Source organism: Triticum aestivum, chromosome 4B (genome assembly GCF_018294505.1).
Source record: "Triticum aestivum cultivar Chinese Spring chromosome 4B, IWGSC CS RefSeq v2.1, whole genome shotgun sequence".
Lineage (NCBI taxonomy): Eukaryota > Viridiplantae > Streptophyta > Magnoliopsida > Poales > Poaceae > Triticum > Triticum aestivum.
The window spans coordinates 413,981,927-413,990,217 of NC_057804.1; positions in this window are offsets into that span (position 1 = coordinate 413,981,927).

Consider the following 8,291-nt stretch of genomic DNA (forward strand, 5'->3'; position numbering starts at 1 on the left):
ACGGAAAGTAAATTGAACGCGAGGGACTCAACAAGCATGACTTTCTCGATCGTTAGATCATGAGAAATGACAACCTTGCCACGACCCAATACCTTGGAATGTGAGGCATCACCCCATTCGACATTGGTGGGCATAGATGGGATATTGTGCACGTCCACCACCAAGTCCTTGCTCCCGGTCATATGATTTGTTGCTCCACTATTGAGCAACCATGATCCCCCACCGGAAGCAAACACCTACAAGAGATCAATGCTTGGTTTTAGGTACCCATTGAGTAATGGGTCCTTTGATGTTAGTAACAAGGGTCTTAGGAACCCAAATAGACCATTCAATGTACTCATAAGGAGAACCAACAAATTTAGCGTAAACATGTCCATCACTAGCACGACACAACACATAAGAGGGGTTAAAGTCGCCGGCTTTGTTGGGAGAGATGGCATTGCGCTCTTTGGCTTCACCACTCTTCCCATAGTTCTTCTTCTCCTTAGGAGCACCTTCTCCCTCCTTCACAAAGGTTTGCGTGAGCGGAGGAGGTCGATTGGTCTTGCTATTCTTCTCCTTGTTCTTCTTCTTGTTCTTGGACTTGGGTGCGAACCCAACTCCCTCCTTTCCCACAACTTCCTTTTGATTGCTCAAAAGGTCATTTAGGTTCTTCTCGCCTTGTATGCATGACACAAGACCTTTCTCGAGTTGTTCCTTCAACTTGGCATTTTCCTCCACAAGATGCACATGCTCACAACATGGGTTAGTAGCATTTGCATTATCAATTAAGACCATGTGAGGAAATGTGGCCTTTTCCTTAGTTAGCTTAACTTGGAGTTGAGCATGAGACTCCTTGAGGGTGGCATGAGCACTTTTCAAGACCGTGTGGGCCTTGTCAAGTACATCAAACTCCTCCGTGAGTCTAACATGATCAACCCCAAGTTTAGCCTTCTCGGAAGCTAGAACACGAGACACAACAAGAGCATGATCAAGATCTTTCTTTAGTTTAGCATGACCATCGTTGTGTGACTCCTCAAGAGCCAAATGATGCTCACGCTCTTCCTCAAGAGCATTAGAGAGATCCAATATCTCATCGGCATAGTCACGACTATGACTTTCCATCTTAGTGATGGTTTCTTCATGAGCCTCGATCATGTCATTGGCCTCACCAAGTTGTTCCAAGAGAGCAACGAAATGCTTCTTGGATTTGCCCTTGAGCTTACTCATGAAGGACTCAAATTCATTGATCTCCTCATTAGACCCCTTACCATTATCAAAGTCATCCGTTGAAGGAGGGTTAGGAATAATGGTGGTTTTGATGTTGGGGGTTACCTTGTTGGTGGCCTTAGCCATGAGGCACTTGGCGGTGATGTTCTCATTAGGTGCATCGAATAGCGACACCCGAGGAGTTGAGACAATGGCAACGGATGCCATGGCCATTGTTTCACCATCTTCATCATCATCGTCATCCTCACGGTATTCTTCTTGAACCACCAACCCGTGAGAAGGAGTGTTCTTGGTGAAGTTGTTCTTGTTGGGGAAGGACTTGGCTTTGTCTTTTCGAATGAACTTGCCACCATTGTCTTCCCGCTTCTCGTATGGACAATCCGCAACGAAATGACTGACATTGCCACAGTTGAAACAAGTTCTAACTTGTTGCTTCCCTTTGAGGCCACTTGAGTTGTTCTTGTTGAAGTTGGGTCTTGTAGTCTTCTTACTCCAAAACTGTCTTGAGGCGAGAGCCATGTGCTCATGATAATCATACTTCGTGTCCTCGGGGTTGCTCTCCTCATCTTCCTCTTCTTCTTCTTCTTCCACACTAACCTTGGCCTTCAAGGCAAGATTGGGCTTCTTTGCCCTTTGGGAACGGAGCACCGCATTGTCGGCGGTCTTATCCAAGATGTTCATTGCAACAAACTCATCCAACACTTCACCAGAGGTCATGGAGTGGAAGTCCGGTCTTTGGCGGATGACGGAGGACATGGCTTGTTGCAGGGCATCATGGCCTTGAGGAAGTTGCGCTTGATCCAGTTGTCATCCGTGTCCTTACTCCCATGATCTCGGAGTGCGACCGCAAGTTTGGTCACTCTTCGAAAGAGCTCACGAGGTTCTTCATCCTCTTTCATTGCAAACTCATCGGCTTCATCTTGCACCACTTCATAGTTGGAGCGTTGAATGCTAGCACTATACATACGCTCGACACACTTCCATGCTTCTTTAGCCATGACATGAGGTCGAAGATGAGGGAGATCTTCGGGAAGGATAGCATCTTGGATGATGAAGAGAGCACTCTCATTGAATTGATTGTCCACTTCTTCTCGAGGGGTGAAGTTGCTTGGATCATGAGGATAGAAACCTTCTTCAATAATTCTCCAAAGGTTAGTATTCACATGTTTTAAATGACGCTTGAAGCGATAAACCCAAGAATCATAATCTTCATTTTTCACATATTTAGGAGGAGGACCGGCATGATTCAAATGAGTAGAGGGGATCGGTCCTCTATACACCGGGGGTTCCACATGGGCAAAGATGCCGGTGCCATTTCTACCACTAGTAGAAGGACTCTTTTCATTGTTAGCTTCCCCCTTATCGGAGTTAGCATCCGTCACCTTGTCAGTGGGATCACCCACTTTCATTGGTGAGGTAGATAGTTTAAGTCCCTCTAGAAATTCAGTAAACATGCTTTTAACCTCGGTCGTCATGGAGGTTTTCAATGTGTCTAAAGCCACATTGAATTCCTCACGTGAGACCGAGGTCCCCCCTTCGGCCAAAGACGAGATGGGATTCACACCGGAGTGTTCCTCCGCACCGTCGTTGACGTCAACCATACTCTTCGGATGGCAAAGTCCTTAATAAAGAACCGAGGCTCTGATACCAATTGAAAGGATCGATATGGTTGTCTAGAGGGGGGGGGGTGAATAGGCAACTAACAATTTTTAGACTTTTCTTTAACAAATTAAAACTTGCAATGAAATAGGTTGTTTAGATGTGCAACTACGTGGACAACCTATATGATGCAAAGACAATAAGCACACAAGCAAGCAATGGATATAACTCAAGTAAGCTTGCAAAAGTAAAGGGACAAGATAACCAAGAGTGGAGCCGGTGGAGACGAGGATGTGTTACCGAAGTTCCTTCCTTTTAAATGGAAGTATGTCTCCGTTAGAGCGGTGTGGAGGCACAATGCTCCCCAAGAAGCCACTAGGGCCACCGTAATCTCCTCACGCCCTCACACAATGCGAGATGCCGTGATTCCACTATTGGAGCCCTTGAAGGCGGCAACCAGACCTTTACAAACAAGATTGGGGCAATATCCACAACACTTGGAGGCTCCCAACAACACCACGAAGCTTCACCACAATGGAGTATGGCTTCGAGGTGACCTCAACCGTCTAGGGTGCTCAACACCCAAGAGTAACAAGATCCGCTAGGGATAAGTGGGGGGAATCAAATTTCTCTTGGTGGAAGTGTAGATCTGGGCCTTCTCAACCAATCCCGAGCAAATCAACAAGTTTGATTGGCTAGGGAGAGAGATCGGGCGAAAATGGAGCTTGGAGCAACAATGGAGCTTTGGGGAAAAGAGGTGGGTCAACTTTGGGGAAGAAGACCCCTTTATATAGTGGGAAGATCAATCCAACCGTTATCCCACTTACCAGCCCCGCACAGAGCGGTACTACCGCTGGGGAAGGGCGGTACTACCGCTCCGGGCGGTACTACCTCTCGACCCAGCGGTACTGCCGCGCTGCCTGGGGCCCTGACCCAGGGCGGTACTACAAGCAGGGAAGAGCGGTACTACCGCTCCGGGTGGTACTACCGCGCTGCCCAGGGCCCTGTCACCAGGGCGGTACTACCGCTAGGGAAGGGCGGTACTACCGCTTAGAGCGGTACTACCGCCCCTACTACCTCCCTTAGTGCCGCAAAACCCGACACGAAAAATTCGTTCGAGAATCGAGGCGGAAGTAGCCCAGACGCACAGCGGTACTACGGCCGAAACACCCAAGCGGTACTACCGCTCTGAGAGCGGTACTACCGCTTGGAGCGGTACTACCGCTCTGAGAGCGGTACTACCACTGTGGAGTTTCGGCGGTACTACCGCTGTGGACGCGGTACTACCGCTAGGGCAAAGCAGAGCATAGTAAGGGGAAAACAGCAGCTCCAGAGATGCGGAAGGAAAGACGATGGGTGTGATAATGATGTGTATGTGTGATTCCACCCAAGTCTTACCAAAAGGGATCCCCTCTTGATAGTATGGTGACTCCTATGAAACTAGTCCACCAACAACGAAACGAAGGAGCTACACCGTCTTGAATTACAACACTGAGGGGAGGAAATCGTCTCGTGCCAATGGATGAATCTCTGAAAGAACTAACGCACACGATTAGACCGCACAAGCATTGTCATCAATCACCAAAACATATTGGGAATAAATATGCCCTTACACATGTGCATCTCGAACACGAGGGGGGAGTCTAACGGAGTTGTAGCAATTTATGCATCTCCATCTCAAATTCGTCGAGGCCGAATTTGTCCTTGAGAGCACGACAGAAGGCGTCCCACGTGAGCGCACGCCTGGAGCCAGCGTGTGGCGTGGCCCTCGATGTAGAGTGATACGTCTCCAAAGTATCTATAACTTTTTATTGTTCCATGCTATTATAGTATCAATCTTGGATGTTTTATATGCAATTACATATCACTTTTTGGGACTAAACTATTAACCTAGTGCCTAGTGCCAGTTGCTGTTTTTTTGCCTGTTTTTGGCTTTTCAGGAAATCAATATCAAACAGAGTCCAAACAGACAAAAAAAAATTGGATTAATTTTTTATGGACAAGAAGTTATCCTAGAAGGTTCGGGAGAAGACCCGAAGAGCCACGAGGGATCGACAAGCTCAGGAGGCGCGCCCCCAGGCTTGTGGGCCCTTCGTGGCACCTCTTGACCTAATTCCACCTCTATAAATTTATCAAATATTCTCCTGACATCAGAGAGCCACCCGAAATACTTTTTCCACCGCCGCAAGTTTCTGTTCCCACGAGATCCCAACTGGAGGCCTTCTCTGGTACTCTGCTTGAGGGGGAATCGATCACGGAGGGGCTCTACATCAACCTTGCTACCCTTCTGATGATGTGTGAGTAGTTTAGCATAGACCTACGGGTCCATAGCTAGTAGCTAGATGGCTTCTTCTCTCTCTTTGATCTTCAATACAATGTTCTCCTCGATGTTCTTGGAGATCTATTCGATGTAATGACTTTTTACGGTGTGTTTGTTGGGATACGATGAATTGTGAATTTTATCAGATTATCCTTGCATCTCATTTGAGTTTTCTCTCAACTACTTTATGCATGATTGTTATAGCTTTGTATTTCTCTCCGATCTATTGATTTGGTTTGGCCAACTAGATTGATTTTTCTTGCAATGAGAGAGGTGTTTTGTGATGGGTTCGATCTTGCGGTGCTCAACCCCAGTGACAGAAGGGGACATGACACATATTTGTATCGTTGCCATTAAGGATAAAAACATGGGGTTTATTCATGCGTGAGTTTATTTTGTCTACATCATGTTATTTTGCTTAAGGAGTTACTCTGTTCTTTATGGACTTAATAATCTAGATGCATGTTGGATAGCGATTGATGTGTGGAGTAATAGTAGTAGATGCAAAATCGTATGATGTAGTCATACACCTTCACATACCCTTGTAGATCGCTAAGCTGAAGCATTTATCAACGCGGTTGATGTAGTTGTACACCTTCACAATCTATCCCGATCAAGCACTGAACGCACGACACCTCCGTGTTCAGCACACGTTCAGCTCTATGGCGTCCTCGCCTTCTCGATCCAGCAAGATAGGTGAAGTAGTATATGAGTCCCGGCAGCACGGCAGCATGATGACGGTGGTGGTGAAACTATCTCCACAGGGCTTCGCCAAGCACAATGGTTTTTGGACGGAGGATGAACTAGAGGGAGAGGGGGCGCCGCACACGTCTTGGGGATTCATTGTGTATGGCAACCCTCCCCTCCTCACATATATATATAGGTGGAGGGGGGGGGGAGGGGAGGTAGCCTAGGGCGTGCCCCAAGGGGGCCGGCGGCTGCCCTAGGCGCGTGCCTAGCTGCGCCCACCCCTTCCATATTTGGTGCGCGTGGGGGGAAGTGGGGGGGGGGGAGGAAAAGGGGGGCTGACCTAGGGCACCCCTCCTTCCTTTGGCGCATGGGCAGGGGAGATGGAGCGCGCCCAGCCCCTTGTGGGCAGGTGCGCCTCCCTCCTTTGGCCAAGTAGGTAAAACCTACCGTTGGCCTCCCGGAACCCCTTGCGGCACTCCTATAATTATCCGGTGCATTCCGAAACTCATCTCGAACCCGAATACCTTCGTCCTATATATCAATCTTTACCTCCGGATCATTCTAGAGCTCCTCGTCATGTCCGTGATCTCATTCGAGACTCTGAACAACATTCGGTCACCAACATACATAACTCATATAGTACTATATCGTCAATGAACGTTAAGCGTGCGGACCCTACGGGTTCGAGAATGATGTAGACATGACCGAGACACCTCTCAGGAAAATAACCAATAGCAACACCTGGATGCTCATATTGGTTCATACATATTCTACGAAGATCTTTATCGGTTGAACCTTTATGACAAGATACGTAGTTCCCTTTGTCTGTCGGTATGTTACTTGCCCGAGATTCGATCGTCAGTATCTCCATACCTAGTTCAATCTCGTTACCGGCAAGTCTCTTTACTCGTTCCGTAATACATCATCTTGTAACTAACTCCTTAGTCAGTTTGCTTGCAAGTTGCTGTATTACCTTGAGGGCCCACAGATATCTCTCCGTCATACGGAGTGACAAATGCCAATCTCGATTCGCGCCAACTCAACAGACACCTTCAGAGATACCTATAGAGCACCTTTATGATCACCCAATTATGAAGTGACTTTTGATAGCACACAGGGTATTCGTCCGATATCCGGGAGTTTCATGATCTCATGGTCAAAGGAATATGTATTGGACATAAAGAAAGCAGTAGCAATAAACTGAACGATCATATGCTAAGCTTACAGATGGGTCTTGTCCATCACATCATTCTCCTAATGATGTGATCCCATTATCAAGTGACAACTCATGTCTATGGTTAGGAAAATTTAACCATCTTTGATCAACGAGCTAGTCTAGTAGAGGCTTACTAGGGACACGGTATTTGTTTAAGTATCCACACATGTATTTAAGTTTCAGATTAATACAATTATAGCATGAACAATAAACACTTATCATGATTAAGGAAATATAATACTAACCACATTATTATTGCCTCTAGGGCATATTTCCAACAGTCTCCTACTTGAACTAGAGTCAATAATCTAGATTACATAGTAATGAATCTAACACCCATGGAGTCTTGGTGCTGATCATGTTGTGCCCACGGAAGAGGTTTAGTCAACGGGTCCGCCACATTCAAATCCGTATGTATTTTGCAAATTTCCATGTCTCCACCCTTGACCTTTTCACGAATGGAGTTGAAGCATCGCTTGATGTGTTTGGTTCTCTTGTGAAACCTGGAATCCTTGGCTAAGGCAATTGCTCCAGTGTTGTCACAAAGATTGTCATTGGACCCGAAGCACTGGGTATCACACCCAGATCGGATATGAACTCCTTCATCCAGACTCCTTCATGCATTGCTTCCGAAGGAGCTATGTACTCCTCTTCACATGTAGATCCCGCCACTACGCTCTGCTTAGAATTGCATCAACTGCAGCTCCACCATTCAATATAAATACGTTTCCGGTTTGTGACTTAGAGTCATTCGGATCTGTGTCAAAGCTAGCATAAACGAGAAACATATCCTTGGTCCTTTTCAGGTACTTTAGGATATTCTTGACCGATGTCCAGTGATCCACTCCTGGATTACTTTGGTACCTCCCTACCAAACTTACGACAAGGCACACATCAGGTCTAGTACACAGCATGACATACATTATAGAACCTACTAGATCATGAAGACGCGCGTTGCCGCGCCCGCAATTTTTTTATAGAAAATAAATATATAAATTAAAGTTGGTTGAAGCATATGATAAAATTTAAATTAGGATAAATATTGTCAGAAGAACGAACTTTGCATTTCTGATTTGGATTTATGAGTCATGACAAATAGAGTGAGAAGTATCACAAATAATATTATTTTACTCATGCCAAGAAACTGGTAACAACAATGAATAGTTTAAATGTTGATCAAATTCAACATTTTTTGTAGATGAGTCATTACCCGCATTGTTCATGAGATATTAAATGACAAAGATAGCAGACCTCGTA